The sequence below is a fragment of the Plectropomus leopardus genome, chromosome 5, assembly GCF_026936395.1.
Source record: "Plectropomus leopardus strain MGB_pleo_1.0 chromosome 5, ASM2693639v1, whole genome shotgun sequence".
Taxonomy (NCBI): domain Eukaryota; kingdom Metazoa; phylum Chordata; class Actinopteri; order Perciformes; family Serranidae; genus Plectropomus; species Plectropomus leopardus.
This window is the reverse complement of record NC_142180.1, coordinates 8,206,490-8,225,676: the sequence shown is the minus strand read 5'-3', so window position 1 is coordinate 8,225,676 and position 19,187 is coordinate 8,206,490.

Sequence of the window (19,187 nt, the reverse complement as noted above, 5' to 3'; positions counted from 1 at the left end):
TTTGTAGTGCTTTGTACTAGATTACATAAAATTCTCAAGTACGTAAACACGGTTGTCAAAATATTAGCATTTCAGTACAATGAAATCTACTCCAAATACTCAATGGTATCACAAACAACTTCAGTGCCAATGAATAAATGAATAAATAAAAATAATAAGGTAATACTAATAGCAAGTTCATTGAATTATGCTAACCTGAGAACCAAATAAATCTACAAACTCATGTTAGATTTGCTCTGGTAGATCTGGCAGGTTCCCCTCTTGTTCAGACAGATTTCCAGCCAGCCTGGACCAAGCTTTTCATAACCTTTTATCTAATGTGGCAAGTATTTGAGGCAATGACTGACAATGCACAATGACAATGCAGAGCAGCCAAGTGGCCAGAATAAAACGTTAGAATTATACATTTCTGCAGATCACAAATAAAATCTGAAGATGGCTGCCAAACTTCCGATCACAGTTTGAGATAAAAAAGTAAGAGACATCAACGGCATTTCCAACAATGATTGTGCGACCAAAAGCAGGATTTTCAAGCCAAAACAGTAGATTTTCCTTGCCATAACCAAATGCTTTTGTGCCTAAACATAACCACTTGTTAACTAAAACAGGATGTTCATAAGTTCTGGTTGTACGTATACCTGAAAAATGTAATGCAGCAGAATGTGTACGTAACCAACGTAATAATGACCCGATAATTCATGTATAGCTCAAATGATTTGGAAGACTGCAAACTCATGACCAATATGTTGTTGGCAATATAGAAGGTAGTATCATTGGTCAAATAGCACAGGACTTTACCCCAGCAGACCGGTATTTAGGACTGAGTGAAATTTGAGTTATTTTACGGTCACAATGTTTCTTTTTGTAAACCTAACCAATGTAACTTCACTTGCTTAAACCTAGGCTACACAACTTTACTTTCTTAAACCTAACCTACACAACTTTACTTGCCTTAACCTAAACCACGTATTATTGCATTAAATATGTACCAATTTGTTGGATATCATAAAAAGTGTTGTATGAGGATATGTTGACCACAGCATAGCTGAAGCCTAAGAAACGTAAAGTTTTAACAAAGAAAGAACAAAACAAAGAAATGTCACATAACCTTGGTTTACAGAAAGGTACAATGCCAAAATGTATTCTGGTGATTGGGTTATGCTTTGCACTTTATGCAAAATATGCAATGATGTCGTGGTTTGCACACCCAGGGACAACACAGCAAGCGTAAACCTAGGAGCACCATTGAGGTATTTGGGAAAACAACCAAGATGACTGCAGCTTACGTCAAACTTTCTGTTGAATTCTAAAATTATGATGGCGAAAATGGTAACATTTAAACATAATTGAGGCTACACCATCAAGGCTCATCTCGTTCAGCACCACAGCACATGTTTTTAGGTTTTAGGTCAGTCCAATTGCATCCAGAGATATTTTGATCTGCAGCCACTGATCACGCTCCTTGGAAATCGCAAATGAACTGAGAAGTTCCAGACTAACTCACATTTGCAATTTGGTCTCACGATGTCAGGCTTGAATTATTCAGGCTACTCATGGGAAATTTGGTGATGTGAAAAAACAGCCTGGCAAAAGTTTATATTATTAGCCTGTATGAAGATATAGAGCTCGGGCACATTTCAAATTCAAATAGGCTCTGAATCCAACGCTTAAGGGGCAACATCATATGATTAAAATATGTTTATTGAGCAGGGGAAAGCAAACAAAACCCTAAAGGCTCATAAATAACCCTCTCCCCTTTCTTTTTTTCCGCTTCACCACGAACACATCCGACCAAAGATTGGTGGACAAGTGGCTGCTCCTGAGAGAATGAGTCTTGTGACCCTGGAAGAAGGGTGAACGCTCAGTCTCAATTCAGCCGCGCTTCATTTCAGGCTTATTACACAGTAATCTCCAGAAGTTTCCTCCTGCTGGGAATAGCCTCGCCAGCATTTTTAGCAGCAGTCCCCTGTAAAGGGAGGAGAGGAAGTTCGACTATCCTCTTTGCTGTGATTTATTACCCCCCATACTTGAAGTTTGCTCTCGTGTTACATTTGTTTGTCTTTCCTGGATTCCTCCCTCTCTGTTTTGCTTCTTTGCCGACTGGTAATCTTTATCCATTTGAAGTCAGGACGAGCAGCTCGCAGGTTTGTTATCAGACACAATCTGTTGAGGGAAGGATTGGTTGTGATGTACTGTACAGATTATTGTTGCGCGCCTGTGTGACTGGATGTGTGTGCGGAGAGACAAGAGATTGAAAGTGAGAGTTCAAATCCTGTATACCCAAGACTTCTGCTTTCCAAACACAGGGGGCACACCAGGACAATTGTTTCCTGTCAGTGGGACAAACACAGAATATGCATCTTGAATATGTGATTATCACTTTCTGAAAAAAAAAAAAAGGATAACCTCCCCATGAATATTAACTTAAAATATTTTCATGAGGGCCCTAACTTCATGATGGCAACAGATTCTCTTCTCAAAACAGTCCGGTCAAGGTAAATTATGAAGGATATTGGAATTATGGCAGGTGCCATGACTGCCATTATATTTTTCCTCTCACAGCCTGAACTCTGCTCCATGAAGATGATTAATCAGTGTTTGTTTACTTATTAAGTGGCTTGCATGCTGGAGAGAAAGCAGAGATAAATCCCTGCATTCATAAATATGTAAAGGAATCACAGCTATCTGGATGTCTGTAGTGTTCAGCAAACTACCCACTGTAGAGCTGCTGTCAATCTGTTTATATGTTCTGTTATCTGTCAGTCTGTACTTTTCCATGAGTTGTTCATAGCAGAAACAATTACATAATGGAAGTTTGCTTCACAGATCATGACTGGAACTACAAAAGGGAAATACATATGTCAAGTCCCGATGTTCTTTTCCCACTTCTGTTTGAGTGTGTAGTGAGGTTAGCATACAGAGCAACTCCACCATCTGTACATACGTCAATGGTAATTAAGCTCATGCTGAGGATGCTGTTGGGGAGGCTTTTCTACTGTGTCTAACTTTTGACATCTCCACTGATTACAGTCAGTCCTCTTATATGCTGATAACACATTTGCATACGTCCTTTAGACTTCAGTGTGATAATTTATTGGCCTATGGTGCAAAAGCAGCTCTTCAATCAATGAGTATAATAGTTTTGTTGGCAGATGGAGTCTTTATATATGTTTGGAATTCAACTGCAGTCACCTCAGTTGTAAGGTGATGATGATTACACAGATGATATTTGAATAGTACAAATAATTACAACCTGTTGGTGTGGATTGCTTTAAGGAGTTAGTTAAGAGGATAAACAGTAAAACCACCATTACCATCTCACTTTCTTAAATGCATTTCACTCCATCAAAATAAAACCCTACAGGTCCTGACTATATATATATATATATATATAGAGAGAGAGAGAGAGAGAGAGAGATGGCACACATACACAATGACAAGAATTTTGCAATTTTGCATGACATATACCAGTGTGGGCATGGAGAATCTGTATTTACCCATTTAGGTATCTCTTAAACTTTTACTCTACTGACCTATCTCACTACTCAGGTCAAATTAATTTCTCTCTTCCACAGATTCAGCCAGTGCCCCAGAAGATGCCAATAAGTGGACCAAGCATGACCTAAACTGCAAGAACTCATTTGGACTGTTTGTCAGCAGTTTTTCAGTGTCTGTGCCCAAAACTAGTTATAGGCATCATGTGTGGCAAGTTTAACTATAGTGTGACTCCAGATAAGTTCCCACCCTTCCTCACAGTGTTAATCATAAGTGGCTGCATTGTAGTCCTTGCCACCAAATTATCCTAGTCAGTAATGCAATGCATTTTACATTAAGTTAGTGATTTAATGTTTGCATCATATTTGCTGTTTGTATAAGCCGTAAAATTATTTTGAGTTTGGGTATTAGTTCATGGAGAATGTAATGCATACGCAAATACAGTTTCTCAGTGTCCATATCAGTTTATAAAAGTTTATCATTCTAATGTGTGTGTATGTGTGTGTGTGTGCGTGTGTTTGTGTGTGTTATAGAAAGAGAGGCGCCTATGTGTACTTGAGATTCAGCTATTATCTCAAAAATTGCACGATCTGAGATTTAATATAAGCAACATGCATACTTCCATTAAAATGCAGTGAAATCAATTGAAACTAAGGTAGAACACCTTGTTAAGTGACTTTTATGTATAAAAGTAATTGTGTAATGTTAATTGTATTTATATGGTGTATATATAGATATAGATACACTTTTCAACCAAATAGTTTGATTCATTTTAAAAATATTTTCAGCTTTGTGCTTAGGTAAGTCGAGAAAAAAAACTTTTACTAAAGGAAATTTAAAAACATATATATGTTTCTGGCAAAAATAGCTAATGAAGCAAAAGTGTCAAATGGCTCAGCTTCCATGTGCATGTGTGAACTGAATTTTAACATATAGAAATCCCTACATGTTTATCACTTATTCTAGGGCATTTTCTGTTTTTAGATGCAGTATGGTGAGAAAATGGCTGTTGTGTAAAAACTACTGAGAATACAAGAAGTATTTGATACAGTTTTGTGCAACAGATTCATTTAGACATCCATTTTAAGTCTTAATTCTATATAAGTCTTATTATCTACGTGAAACCGGCCAGTGTACATCCAAGCATCACTTGGATTTTGCCCAGATTTAAGACAGTATAAAGCTAAAGCCTGCAGCTTCAGTATTAGCTGATGAGCAGGGTAGTACCTGCACCTGTCAACATGACACATTTTAGTCTATCTTTCTTCATTAACAGTGGGCGGACTTTGATCGATATGTGCAGTGACTCAGGCATGACTCAAGCATGGGACCATGAGAGCCGCCCAGGCTTTTACCAGAGACAAGATGACCTCTAACAACAGAAAACTAAAGGGTGTGTATATACATTTTAGAAAGTACTACTGGTTAATAGTGGAGATTACGGTTAAAGGGAGATGACTGATCACTGATCACTTGGAAACACGAAAACACAAAAAATATTTTACAGTCACATAGCCACCAAAGCAAGTGATACAGGCCTTTTTTCCATAAAGATATTGGTAGCTCTCTGAGACTGCCAAACTGTGAAGTTGCGGACATGATGTGTTATGTCCCAAGTAAGTCCAGTGCAAAATGCAAGGGCTGGCACTCACCTTACCCAGCTGTTGGTGGTCAGTAAATAGCTCTGATAGGAAAGCTAACTGCTCATCAATAGAAGCTTTTTTACATGGATCGGGATAAAAGCCCAGTCAAAACACAAATGACTTATGTAGCCACCTCAATCAACAGGGACCAGCCCAATCCAGCCCAATTGGAAAGACTTTTCACTTGGGTTGAGAGGGGTGGCGCAAACCTTTGATATTTGTTTAACAGGTAAACAGTAGTGCCCAATAACAATGAAAACCCTTAATATTACTGTTTCTTGGTGGTTGGAATGAATATACATTTTGCTAGTGATGCGCAGGGTCCTACAGGTTGGGCGGATTGGATAACCTTTTTTGAAAAGATCTCAAGTTTGAGGCAGGTCTTAAAACAACAAAGCAGCATTCTGAGTAAGTTCTTGTAAACTCACAGAAACATTGTACAATAATCCAACTTCCACTCTCTGCTCCACACTCTCTGTCTCTCTCACACAACAATCAGCGTTTCAGGCTTTAGATTATTCAGCTTTTGATCGGGAAAATCTGTTTAAGTCTGACACATTAACATATCTCTGGTCATAATGCCCTGTAGGCCTAAAACTGTGCCCTCATAGCAAACAAGTGTATCTCTGTCTACCTTAAATGTGCAGTTCTGGAATGTCAGGTAAACAAATCACTGTAGGCTATCTATTAGCTGTGCGCTCAGAATCATAGGTTTAAGACATAACCACTTAAAAGATGGGTAAGTACCTGCTTACTGTCTATGTTTGCACTTTTTTAAAGAGACGTCTTACATTGTGATATTAACCGGAAATGTGAAATAATATAGCCAACAGCAAGTAGGTCATGACCAGAAACCTTTAGCTCCAGTTTACGGGTTTGTGGTTTGGGTTTGGGTCATTGATTAAGGCATGTTTATGGGGCAGGCGGCACAGGTTGTCACTCATAATGGCCTGTGATGGTGAAAGTTTTAAAATACCCTGACCTGCAGATCACTACTTTACACGTTTGCCCTGCGAATTGTTCAATTTATGTGGCTAATTAAAAGAAGGCCTTTTTTTATCTTTATGTAGTAGCTTTATGTAACATTGCTACAGGCTGAAATGTGGAGTCACTGGCATAATCATCTACCTCTAATGTCACCAGATGCCTGCATATAAGACGTGAAGGGAACATCAATAGATTGTAGAGTTGCCAATGGTTTGCGGGTAAGGTGTTTAAGGGACATCTGTAATTTGTAACTACAGAAAATAACCTGGGATACACTATCATTACTTACTACAAAAAGATATCAACAAGCAGAACAACTTGTTCTCCTGTACTTCACGGGTTGAATTAACTGAATTTTCTCAATAAAATTGGAAAAAAAAAAAAAAAATATATATATATATATATATATATATATATATATATATATAGTGTTGTTTTATGGTATATTCAGAACCATGTTGCTCAGGTCAAAAAGTTATATTCTGATTAGATGAGTTTGGGCATGTGAACACACTACAAATCAGATTACAATTTAGTGCTCACCTAAACAGTTAAATTGGTAGCTTTTATTGGAATAATTGCAATTGGATTGAAGAAATGTCATTCATGTCACATTTATTGTTTCTATACACGTAGAACACACAAGATGCAAATATGAGACCTTGCCAAAGGTAGTTTCCCTCAGTGTCTATTCTTTCTGAAGATCTCAGTCACATAAAAGTGAATTTTAATGGCAAAAGTAGGAAATATTATCAAAAAAGTTAATACAGGTAACATTTCACAGGATGCCTGGAATCGCGAGAAACCTGAGGCATTTATAGATTTGCATTGTAATGTGTTTAGGGCATTATGATGATTGAGTAGATACATAACTTACTGCTACAGTCAAGCAGTTGTGGTTATGGTAAATGGGATTGCTCCCTAAATGTTAAATCCATCTGAAAACCTCTCTTCTGCATAGAAGTAACTCTATTTTATACACCAATTTTGCAGACAGGGTGCCGAATGAGAGGAAATCCCCCAATGATTCAGGGGCCCAGAGCTGGATTATATTTATCCAGTGTTTCCGGACCCCGATTGAGCTGCCGTCAGGGGGCCTAGAATTTAGAACAGCACCGTTGCTTGAAGACAGATTGTAAGTGTTAGATTTACATTTTTGCTGTGGGGCTGTCCACTTTTTCCGCCACCTCTCTCTTCTACCTCAGTTGCTGATTTCATATATTTTCTAAAACGCCTTTCAGAAGCTCCCTCAGAAATCTTACCCGAGGCTGAGCGGCGGATTTTTCTGGACATTTCGGTGACAAAAAGTGCAATGTGGAAATCAGCAAGAGAGTTGCCTGTCATATAATGAACCATGTATCTTAGTCAGATGTCTTGTAGGTGGCACTGCATTTTGGCCTGTTGAGGCTACTTCCGGTAGAGAAAATGTTTTTTTTTTCTTTCTGCCTTATCCATGATGGATTTCTCCCTGAATGACTGCTGATCATGCAAAATGGTGAGTCTGGAGAGAATCCATTTTGCTGCAGTACTGGGGATTCTGGGGACTGTCAAACACATTTCACTCATCACACTTTCTTCTACCTACTGTGGAAATATTGCATCACATTAGTCACATAAATGAGAAAATGCACTGACCAAATAACGGAGTGGATTGAGAAATCTAAAGTATTACAGCTTTATGGAGTGTAAGAGTGGAATCTTCTTCTATGTTTTGATGACTACAGAATTTCAGCTTTCTTAGTTCAGTGTTTTCTATGTTGTGAGAGTAGTGGGAGTTCATGAATGTTGATTGGACTGTCAGATCATAGAAACTTCACAGGAAATTGCAGAGATATTGCAAAACAATACCTAAGAGCCACAGGGCTTGTGTCATGGTCATTGGCTCATTCCAGTTTTTGCTGAGCCGCTAGTTAGTCCAATACCTTACAAACAAGCAGTGTGCCCTGCTGCACCATTTTTCACTGGTACCAATGACTTTTTATGAAGCCCCAAAAAATATATTTTGGTTGAAACGAGAGCCATTCTCTCACATTTTGACTCCAGTCCCATGTACCACTCAAGTATGCATGGCTGATAAGAAGTCTTTAACAGCTAAATGGATTACCGCACCAAGGACACTGTAACCTCGGTAAAGGATCGGGAAGAAATTGCTACCATTTTCTGTGTACATGCTGTTAGCAGAATCATGACACAAGATGTGCTTTAAGGGTCTCTACTTCTAATAATGTCTTTCTCTAATGCTGTCTTCATCTGCAAGATCCTGGCAGCCTGTATGATGATTTTGACAGTAAATACTTGATAAACCTTTTTTTTTTTTTGGCCAGTGATATATTTTCCCTTAGACTTTCTTTTTATGACATGTTTGGGTAACACAATGCCATAATTCATCAATTCTTTATCTATTGATTTTGTAAAACAAATATGAACAAAACAGAGCTGCTGCTGGCAGGACTATGAAGTACATCGCTTCCTACGCACCAAATAATTTTACGGAACACCGTCATGGTTGAAGTGCTGTTGTGTGACATTCTTGATGAAATAAAAATTGGCATTTATCTATTCAACCATGTCACAGGTTTCTTACTTTGAGATATTTTTTTTTATATGAATCATGGCCATCTTTTAGCATACATCAAACAAGCAGCATTTCTTTCAACCGAGGGAAGAAGGGAGATGTATCGTGGCAGAAAGGAATTCAAAGCAAGAAAGCGGTTCACTGGCCCGCAATAAAGAACTGTGGGGGAACTGGACAGCTCTCAAGTGTGAGCGAAACAGGGCATTGTTGATACAAGAGCAGACATCAAGGACACTGTGATACAGAAAATCCCACCGGAGATTTGTAAATGTTCTATCTCAAACAATCTCAAAGATCATAAAATGTTATATAAAACTAGACACCTGTCTGATATTGTAAATGATCTTGTGTAAGATGGAAAAAAGGCACACATTAGTACGCAGTTATTTTGTATTAACCAACTAATGAGGTACAGCCATGTTGTACGTCAGGTCAAATTACAACGATTTAACAATAAACTGCTTTAATCAAGTGTGCAGTGGCGACGTCCATCAGCAACAAGTCGTACTCGTGGTTGTTTACAGAGTGACACATTAATGTAATAAATGCAATGAGATGTGTCAGGTATTTTGAAGAGGGCCCACTGCATGTCCTTAAACAATTTCCATTCCCCCTCCCCCGCCATGAAACATATCCCATTTGTCACATGCATACCTCTGGGTATGATGGAAAATTCAACTGTGCATACTATTATCGCCTCTTACTGACAATGCCGAGTCATATGCATGCAATTCACAGAGGTCACCTTTCCGGGCCTCTTGGAGTTATTGCCAGGGGTCATGTGGCACACGTGACTGCCTGAAAGCACGTCAACCAAGAGGGAAAATTATTAAATTTATGTGGTGGGGGTTAGGAAAATGACTTTAAAAAACATGACTTTGCTTTTAGTGTAATGCCTGAGGTCAGGAACTTTGGAGCCTCAGAATACTCTGAACAAATCAGAGAAAATGCACCTGGTGCTTCCAATTTCAAAAGAATCCATTCTCTGCCCTCTTGAGTTTTTTGGGGGTTTTTTTCCACTCCTACGCAGTAAGGCAGATTGAGTACATTTAAAAATGCACTTATTATTTAAGATTAATATTACATGGACCAAAAAGCTATGTGTAATGTGAAAGTGGACACTTGAAGAACCCACAGAGAGGTAGAAGGGCACTCTGAGAGCAAAAACCTCTGCTAAATGGCCTATCTTACAGACCTCTGCCAAGGCCAAGTGGCCTATCTTGCAATGTTAACAAAAATTAAAATTGATCTGTGTATCCTCCATGTGATTCTGAGCCACTACAGAATTGAATGGGGTCTTCTTTGGCCTATGCTGCGCCCTACTACCAAGTTTCACAAAAATGGGGCCGCTAGTTTTTCTGTAATGCAGCTGACAAACAAACCAACAAAAACGTACAAAGCTGATGGAAACACACAAACTAGTTGCTCAGAACAAGCCAATGGAAACAGCAATGTCGCTAAAACACGACTACTTTATTTGGTGGTCGGAAATACTAGTCTGCAGATTGGCAGCCATCTCACCAAGGTCACTCATTAAGCACCATTCCCACCTACCCATGAAAAGGTCAGCTCAGATATTGCTTCACTTTAGAAACATTCATGTAGCATTCTACATTTGCAGAAATGTACAATGTCAGTGGTTTCTTCTGGCAGCTGGGCTGAAAAAGCAGATGAAGTTAGCAACAAGCTAGTGAAGAATGTTTAGCATCAAGCAGCTAAACAGCCAGATATTGTTTTCAGGAGTGGATAAGGACCAAACTACATCTAAAAGGATATAGACCTTCCTCAGAAACCTGTCCAAAACCAGTGTCAGCACAATACCTATAGTTCCCTTTAAGGTAATAAATTATAAAGGTGGTGTGTACTGAATCCTCCCTTAAGTGGCAGAAATATATATATAATTTTATTGCAAATTACAAGGGCCACTCCACTGATTTTACACATCAAGATAAATATACTAGTCATGGGGAGTATTACTCGACCTATGAATACAGCTATATGTCTTCTGTAGCTCTAGGAGGAGCTTGGACAAGTCATCAGAGTTATTTTGGCCCAGGGCTGGACAACAAAAAAGACGCTTAGTGGTCGCATTGCGGGAAATGTAGTGTCAGCTTTTGGGAACCTGACCCACATGGGCTAAAAGACAAGGTGGCCTCTGGTACATAGATTTTGATCATTCTGTTTTAAATCTGTTTCTCGCAAGTCTCTCGACTTTATGCAAATGCTATATGAAATGTGCTGGTGCTCTTTGCACTGGCTAAGAGAAGCAATTGGCAAAAGTGCAAAAAGATGCCCGTGAGAAAGACCATATTTCTGAGGTTCACATTTAAGCTGCCATCAAATCTATTAAATACAGTCCATTTGAGTATGAAATCTTCCAAAAGCAGTCTTGGGCGCTTTCTCCCATTCATTTCCAGTGAAAAGCTTTTTTCCAAATTAGGTCTTGGCTGCGCTCTTCTAACTCTGAAAGACAGTTAATCACATGATTGTAATTAATGAAATTGTCATGCCATGATAACTGGTAATGATACTCCTTAAATCTTTTACTGTTCTTTTATACATCAGGTGATTGTGATGAAGTGTATAAAGATTTTCATTAAGACTCATTTAAAAAAACACAGCACCCTGGAATCCAATCAAGGAGTATATGTGACACACACACACACACACACACACACACACACACACACACACACGCATGCAAAAGGCAATAATTTGAAGACGCAGAGGTGGTGTTGGACAATTATTTCACATTCATTAGTGAACAGACCATTCCAAGGCCTTCTGGGTTCTTGCTAAATTAGTGTCGAACAATGTTGAGATGGAAACATTGCAGGCAACAAAGATAAAGTGTTTAGCAGGCTTCAGGGCATTTTTATATTGTAATAATTAATGTTCTATGCCACCATGATGCAGGAGTGTCAGCAGCTTAATTTAAATCCCGCTCAATTTCTTCTTGACTTAATCTTCATTATTTTCCCATTGCTTGCAACATGTTTACCAGTGATTAAAATGTTCCTGAGCAGGGGGAAAGCTTCAAGTAATGGTGATCGCGACATAAGGGACTTTTCATATTTTTCAAATGTGGATTTCACACATTCATAAATTAGATGTGAGGTCTGGCTCATGTTTATGTGCACAAGGACTAACTGTCGAGGACTTATTCTTTTGGATTATTCATGAGTCTCCATTAGTACACGGGCAATTTGTAATTCAGTGTGATACAGTTGAGAAGCACTGTGCAGGATTAAGGAGCTGATGGCAACCAACATCAATCAGATTCCGAATTCTGTAATTCCTCATGGTTACGGGAAATAGAGTAAAACTGAGTGGGAGGCACCTCTGGTCTAGCGTAATTAACAACACAATTACTGAAGCAATCGATTATTTTTGGAGAGATGGTCATCATTTAGGCATGGCAGGCTGGGAAGGAATAAAAATGAGTTGGCATCTATCAGTGGCTTAAGAATAAGCTGTCCTCAACACTAAAAACAACAGCACAGTTTTGTCAATTAAGTCTGGAAGTTATAATATACTGTTAAAGGCAAGGCAATGTGTTAGGCAAAGAGATGTTGCCTCTCTGCATTTTTTAAAAAATGTATTTTATATAATTAAATCACCTCTCAATGTAACTCCAGCAAACTCTTATATATATATATATATATATATATATATATATATATATATATATATATATATATATATATATATATATATATATATATATATATATATATATATATATTTGTTCTGTTCCTTGTTCCATAATGACTATTACATGCAAACACGTCTTCCAGCATTATTCTGAACATGACAGTATTATGAATTTGATATGGCTCATGTAAACAGCAAATTCAATTCAGATATTCTTAATGAGGCCTTTTTCCAAATGTAGGAATTTTAAGTTAAGACATAAAATATGTCAATACTATTAAGGTTTTAGGAGCATTCTTTGGACATGCATACAGTGCATTCAGAATATGTGTCTTAGTTAGGGTTTTTATGGCATCTACCCACCTGCACTTCATTCCCTCATCACCTACGCTCTGTATTTACCGGTCCAGATCCATTGTTCCTCTGCCAAATAATCTAGTAAATTTAGCTTTTCACTGTTTCTGATGACCTGTTTTGCAAGATTCTTGGATTCTACATGCCTGTCAAAGGAATTGTTTGCTGTATATTCTGGTTTTGACCCCTGTCTGCCTTTGAATCAAGTGAATTCGAGTGAGTGTTGCTTGTTTGGGTCAAAAAAGATAAAAAAGCAGGCCAGGAAGTCCTGTCTTTACCAGCTTTAGAGACATGCATTGCACATTCTGTGATTCCTTTTTGTATTGTATGTATCCTTGCACTTTTACAAAGAAAAATGCATGCCTCTAAGCATTAACACACTCACAGTGACACAATTTACTTAAGTGATGAATAAATGATTTCAAACTGATCTCAAGCCCTTTATGTAATTCTTATTTCTGCATTTTATAATTTGCATGTTCTTAAACATTCTGTTAGATAGATAGATAGATAGATAGATAGATAGATAGATAGACAGATAGATATACTTTATTGATCTCAAAACTGAGAAATTGGGGCAAATCCATCCATCAACAGCAGTACTAGTAAAAATAGTAGTAGTAGTTTGACCTGAATGATAATTTGAATACACACACACACACACACACACACACACACAGAGAGAGAGCGATAACTAAATGTTAACAGCCAAATGGCTTTTTAGAATGTTATACTCTTTCATTACAGGAAGGCCAGAGTGGATACTTTCATTTACAAAATATGTGACAACGACACACAGACCAGCATTTTTCCTCCAATGATGGCAATCCTTTCATAAGTTAATAAGACTTTAACCAAGAGATTTTTAATCACATACGACACTTTTAAAAGGTGCTATAAAGTGTATGGACACCCAGACTAGAAATCCAGCTTGTACTGCCATTTATCAGAGCTGTCTCCTCTGCACACACCCTGTGCAGTACAGTCCTGAACAAAATGTGGAGCATGAAGGTATAGCTGAATGTAGACAGAAGGCAGAGATGCCTTTTAGCACATACAAACAACATTAATATGGTTGGATTAAACAAAGTTGGTCACAATATCATCATTTTTTAATTGTCCCAAAGATGATAAAACATATGAAACAAGGGTAAAGGCTGATAGTATGGTCAAAATTCAAAAAATAAAAGTCTAACCTCCTGCTTTTAAACATAGTCAATTTCTAAATCTTGTATTTATCAGTAACCTATCCATCATTTTCATTGCAGAGAATATTGTATCTAAATTATGATCTCTTTCCAACACTGTGGAATACACAGCTTGTGCTTTCGAGGACCTTTCGCTCAGTGGTAACAGATTATAGTCTTTGAGGCTTTGAAGGTGACTCGTTTAACTTCTAGTCAGGGCTAATCTGTCTGGATTTTGTCAGACGTTAGAACAGCCTGTATCCTAAGATAAGGGCTAGTCAGGGCAGGAACTGACTCCAGCAGCCGGAGGATTTGGAGGTTGAGCCACTATGGTTCAGGGAAGAGTTTCACGCATAACAGCTGGTGAAAAATAATTCCCAAAATCAACACTACATCTATTACCTTCGACCACAATCCTGTAACAAGAAATGCAGTTGGACAAAACGCCGCTAGGATTTTTTTCCCAGGCTTCTATTGTGGTCTTATGTTATGAAAGAGCCCCAGACTTTCATTCTGCTGTAATTGCACATTCGAGTTTCAAGTTGTGTCTTTTAGGGGGAGAACTCATGTTCTGCCGTTATCAGAAAATTAGAAGCCAAGAACTGCGTGGGAGTCGAAGATAAATCCACAAAGCGCTCCCTGCTTTTCACTAGCATAATGTCAATGCCAGATGAATGTAAAACCACCCTGCATCAATAGATTAGACTTAGCAAAGTTGATATAAGAGTTCGCACAGGAAGCAAGGCATTCAATAGAAAAAGAATCAAAGAATGCCCCTCTGTATTTAGTTCATTTTTCTAAATTTGAACTTTTGAATGTGTTGCAAATGATGCCTCTGTCCAATAATGAGGAACTTTGAAAATAAGGAGTTCAGGAGCTTCCTAATCAGAACATTCATGTCAGATCATGGTTGCTAATTACAAAGTCAGAGAGTGAAAAGGAAATCTGATTATTTAGAGGACAATAGAGTATTATTGTACAGCCTCTTGATGATACTAAACCTTTTCACCAGAGTTTTATGATGTCTCCAGAGGAAGAAAAATAAATAAATACATGTTTTGATGCAAAAGGCACAATTATAGATTTTTACTCACAAAGCTCCTTTGCTACAAGGATTTAAGAGATTTTTTCAAGATTTTTGGGATTTTGTGCCGATGTTGTTCAGCCTGTCCTCATTTTCAGGTCTTCAAATAAGGATGCTTGTTACGCCCCTTGGCCTATAAGGACATCAGAGGCACCCTTTGGCATCTCTATGATATACAACCGGGTTTCAACTAATTAACTTTTATAGCATAAAAAGTGAAAATGTGCAGGCAGAGTCGGAGGGAGGGGAGGTGGATGGGTAAAACAAACAGACTGAAGGCCCAGACACATTAAATTGACATCAGAGAACTAGGGTGACGGAACTATTGCATCACCTCATGGCCAAAAATTTAACTCTCAGTACCAGCAGACAGCGAGTAGTCTGTAGTTAATGTTCAAAAAGGGTAAGTGGAAGGCCAATGGAGCACTAGTTAGCCAGTTAGCACATTAAAAACACAAAGTGTTGACAAAACAAAGCATGTTTGCTGTGCACCAGTGAACAATACCACAAACCATCTGGAAACATTTCTGCCAAAGAGCTCAATGCCTAAATAAAAAAAACAAAACAGGTAACATATAACAAGTTTGTTTTGTTCTCATGTTTGTTTACTTTCCTCAATTCTGTTTTTCTTCCTGTGCACTGAGCTGAACTGCCAATCAGAGTGATTTCATGTACAGACAGACTCCACCATCTCCAGTTCAACACGTTGAATTGGCTGAAAAAAAAGCCAACAATGCCCAATGAGGGCCAATGGTAGGGGACGCATTGCAAAGACTAGGGCAACAGGCACTCACCAACCGCCAAATATTGACCGACAACAGACCAACAACTTGGTGTGTCAGGGCCTTTGGACCCAGGAGACAACTGTTCATGTCCCAATGTGTGACATCAAAAGTCATTGTTGTTTTAAAGGCAAGGTTACTTACATCCACTTGTGACGAACTTAGGTTACTCACTTGCTATATTTACATCACCTTGTGTAAAAATTTTACCCAAACATGATGTTTCTATCTTAACCTAGCCAAGTAATTCTATCTAACACAATCGCTGTCCTCTACTTGACTCTATGAGTAATGCTTTCCTCTAATCACAAGCATGCAGTTGCCTACTGAAATATGAATAAGGACATGCCTACCCAAACACACATGGAGCCGACAGTATATACACACATATATATATATATAGGAGCTTTATGACAGCCTTAGCATCCTACATGTTCCTCAGCGAGTGGCGTAGGAGTGACAGGCCCACGAGGTAAAGCGTGGAGCATGTGCTAATAAAACTGCGGTTACAATATCATAACCTTTATTTGGTTGCTTAAACCTGCAACTGTTGGAGAAGATTGAATTGAATATTAATCACACGATAGAATGTGTGTCAAGCAGGAGATAGTTGTGTGTCACATACAGATACTCAAGGGTGCATCTCAAAGAGACGCCAAAGGGTGTCTTTGACTTCTGTATCACATGCCAAGTGGTGAGAAAAAGTGTTTGACGACCTGGGAACGTCTATATTTGTCAACCTGGGATGAGAACATGTTGCCCTGTCACACCCACATACATGCACACACATACATGATCCCTGCCAGGTGTCTTACTGGTACCTTGCTGACTGTGAAATCCTCTGAAGTATTCATCGTTTCGGAGTTCCAAGGAGTCCAAAATAGCCCTCACAGTGAACTAATGAGCAGTGCCATCATAAGCAAGCAGCTGTCTTTGACACCTACTGTATCTGCTCTGCACACACTGGCGCACACATTCACCCAAATGACTTTAAAATACACCCACATGAGCAGAAACATGACATGACACTCTCTTTCAAAAGCAGTGCACGTAAAACACATACACATTCACAAACACACACATTTGAAGTTTCATCTCCTATGTAATATTTATTTATTTCATTTATTTTAATACAGCCTGTCTGCCATGGCTGACGTGTGTGGGAGGAACAGTGCAGCCTGCAGGTTGTTAAATTCAGTTGAGGTGCTGTCTTCCAGGCACTCTTAGCCCTCCCAAGATAGCTCTGTGGTTAAATACGACCAGTCTTATTGAAATTGAATAAATCAAAGAGGAATACGTTAACAAAGCCCACGTTCGGTATGTATTTTCACTGGGGGAGCAAAGGTTTATCAATATGCAGAATATTAGTTTTGTTCCATGTTGCACACACATACACACATGTAGTGACAGGAATCCTTTTTCTTCTTGCCATTTTTTTTTTAACTTAGAGCATGAAGCCTGCTCTCCTAGCTCTCTCTCAGCCTCAGATGATGTAAAGGCCGTCTGGGAGAGCAGAGAGAGGGCATGCATGGAGTGCTAATTCCCGGGTGACAAAGCTCCTCTTCAAATGCATGAACTCATCACTGGGAGAAAGGCACCAAAAAAAAAAAAAAGAAAAAAAAGTAGTCCCCATCTCCTTTTCAATTCCCCTTGTAATGAAAAAAATTTACACCTGGAAATGGAGGCTTTCTGCATAAGCAGGGTGAAAAGCAGCTAATGTGAATGAATGAGGTGAGAATGTGTGTTTGTGCCTGTTTGTGTGCTACGCGCATACACTGGGGTTGCTCATCTTCACTCTGCATATAAAAAGGCAAGAAGTTCTGGCAAATGTAAAGGGCAAACCAAATGGCAGAGGAGTTCATGGTTGGAGCCTGATAACACTGCGATTATACAGTAAATAAAAGTGCCTCTGCTAACATAATTGAAATAGAAAGTTATGCACATTTCTGTTTTGCATTTGACATTCAAAATAAGTACAGCCGGTTTCTACAATTAATGTTTGTGGTATGATGGTGCAATTATAGTTAACCATGAGTGCATATACTTCTCTCCTAAAAGCAAGTTTGGATATTGAAGTGGGCACTATAAATAAGCCTGTGAGTGCTGAATTTGATTTGATTTCCTTTTTTTTCCAGGAAATTTAAATAATGAATTACACAATCTGCTTATCGATAACTAATAAGACATCTATAAACTGCATTAGAAGTCATAGGTAGGCGGCTGGAGTGGATGCTTGGATGAACTAAGTATAGAATTTTGACCCCAGAGACTGAGGTTTACATTTTGCATCCCACATGTTGTCAGGTTTATGCTACGAAGGGCACAGATAAGGTTACAGAGAGATGGTCAGACGCGTCTTGTCTTGTGCTTCAAGTTTTCAATATTTAATTAAGAACATGATCTCTCTGTAACCTTAATGAGGTGCTCTGAGCTGCCAAAAGTACAATCATTAAAATGTTAAACATGGTTTAGTTGCCAGGAGCAGAAACTCTATGGAAAGAAAGAGAGAGAGAGAGAGAGAGAAAGATATATTCACAATGGACATTTTACAGATAGGTTTAATATCAGCAATTAGCTTTGTCAATGAATAATTTGCAAAAGTAACATAAGACTTTCTTGGTTAAGGTAATAAAGTTCATATTTAATATGATCCATAGCTTTACATGTCCCGACAGATACATCAAATTGTTGCAGATTTACTTATTCAGATGTCGATCATTTGATTCCTTAAGGCTTTTCCAGAACGTTAGATATGGGTATTTGACAAAATACTTTTTTTTTTTGTTTTGTTCATTTTTTTTTTGTCCTGGCTAACCCTCTCTTCATCAACAAATTAAGTTTGTTCAGTTGTTATAGCCTAGTTGTCATAAAAGCTCTGAGAAAAAAATGTAAATGGAACTAATTAATTAATAAATCAATAACTGGTTTAGGGTTATTTTGTCAAACTATAACTTTTTCCCATTCCCAGGTCGTCAAATACCAATCATTTGTCAGGTCTATCATGTGTGATAGGCAAGGCACCCTTTAGCTTCTGTATGAGACGCATCTGGCTGATGTAAACTCCTCTTTGGCTATATTAGAGGCTCTGAGCAGCTGACATGGTATAAAGAACAAGAGAGTCCACCTAGAGAGGAGGCTGGGTTGGTGGATGGGTCGGGACACGAGACTTTCACCCAGGAATAATGCTAACCCCTAATCCACCCACCACTGTTTGTTACTTGTGTGAGCACTGAGGTATATTTTGCATGTAGTGGAACAAAACTGATAAAACTAACAAAAGAGGTGTACCAGAGCATTATAATTTGAAGTATAGGGTCAAGCTGCTGTTGTTTATGTTGCAAAGTACTTAATCTATGCTGAGGTATTACCTTTCAAACTCATAGAGATGAGAACACTGTGGTTTGGAAATTTAGACTTGATAAAAAA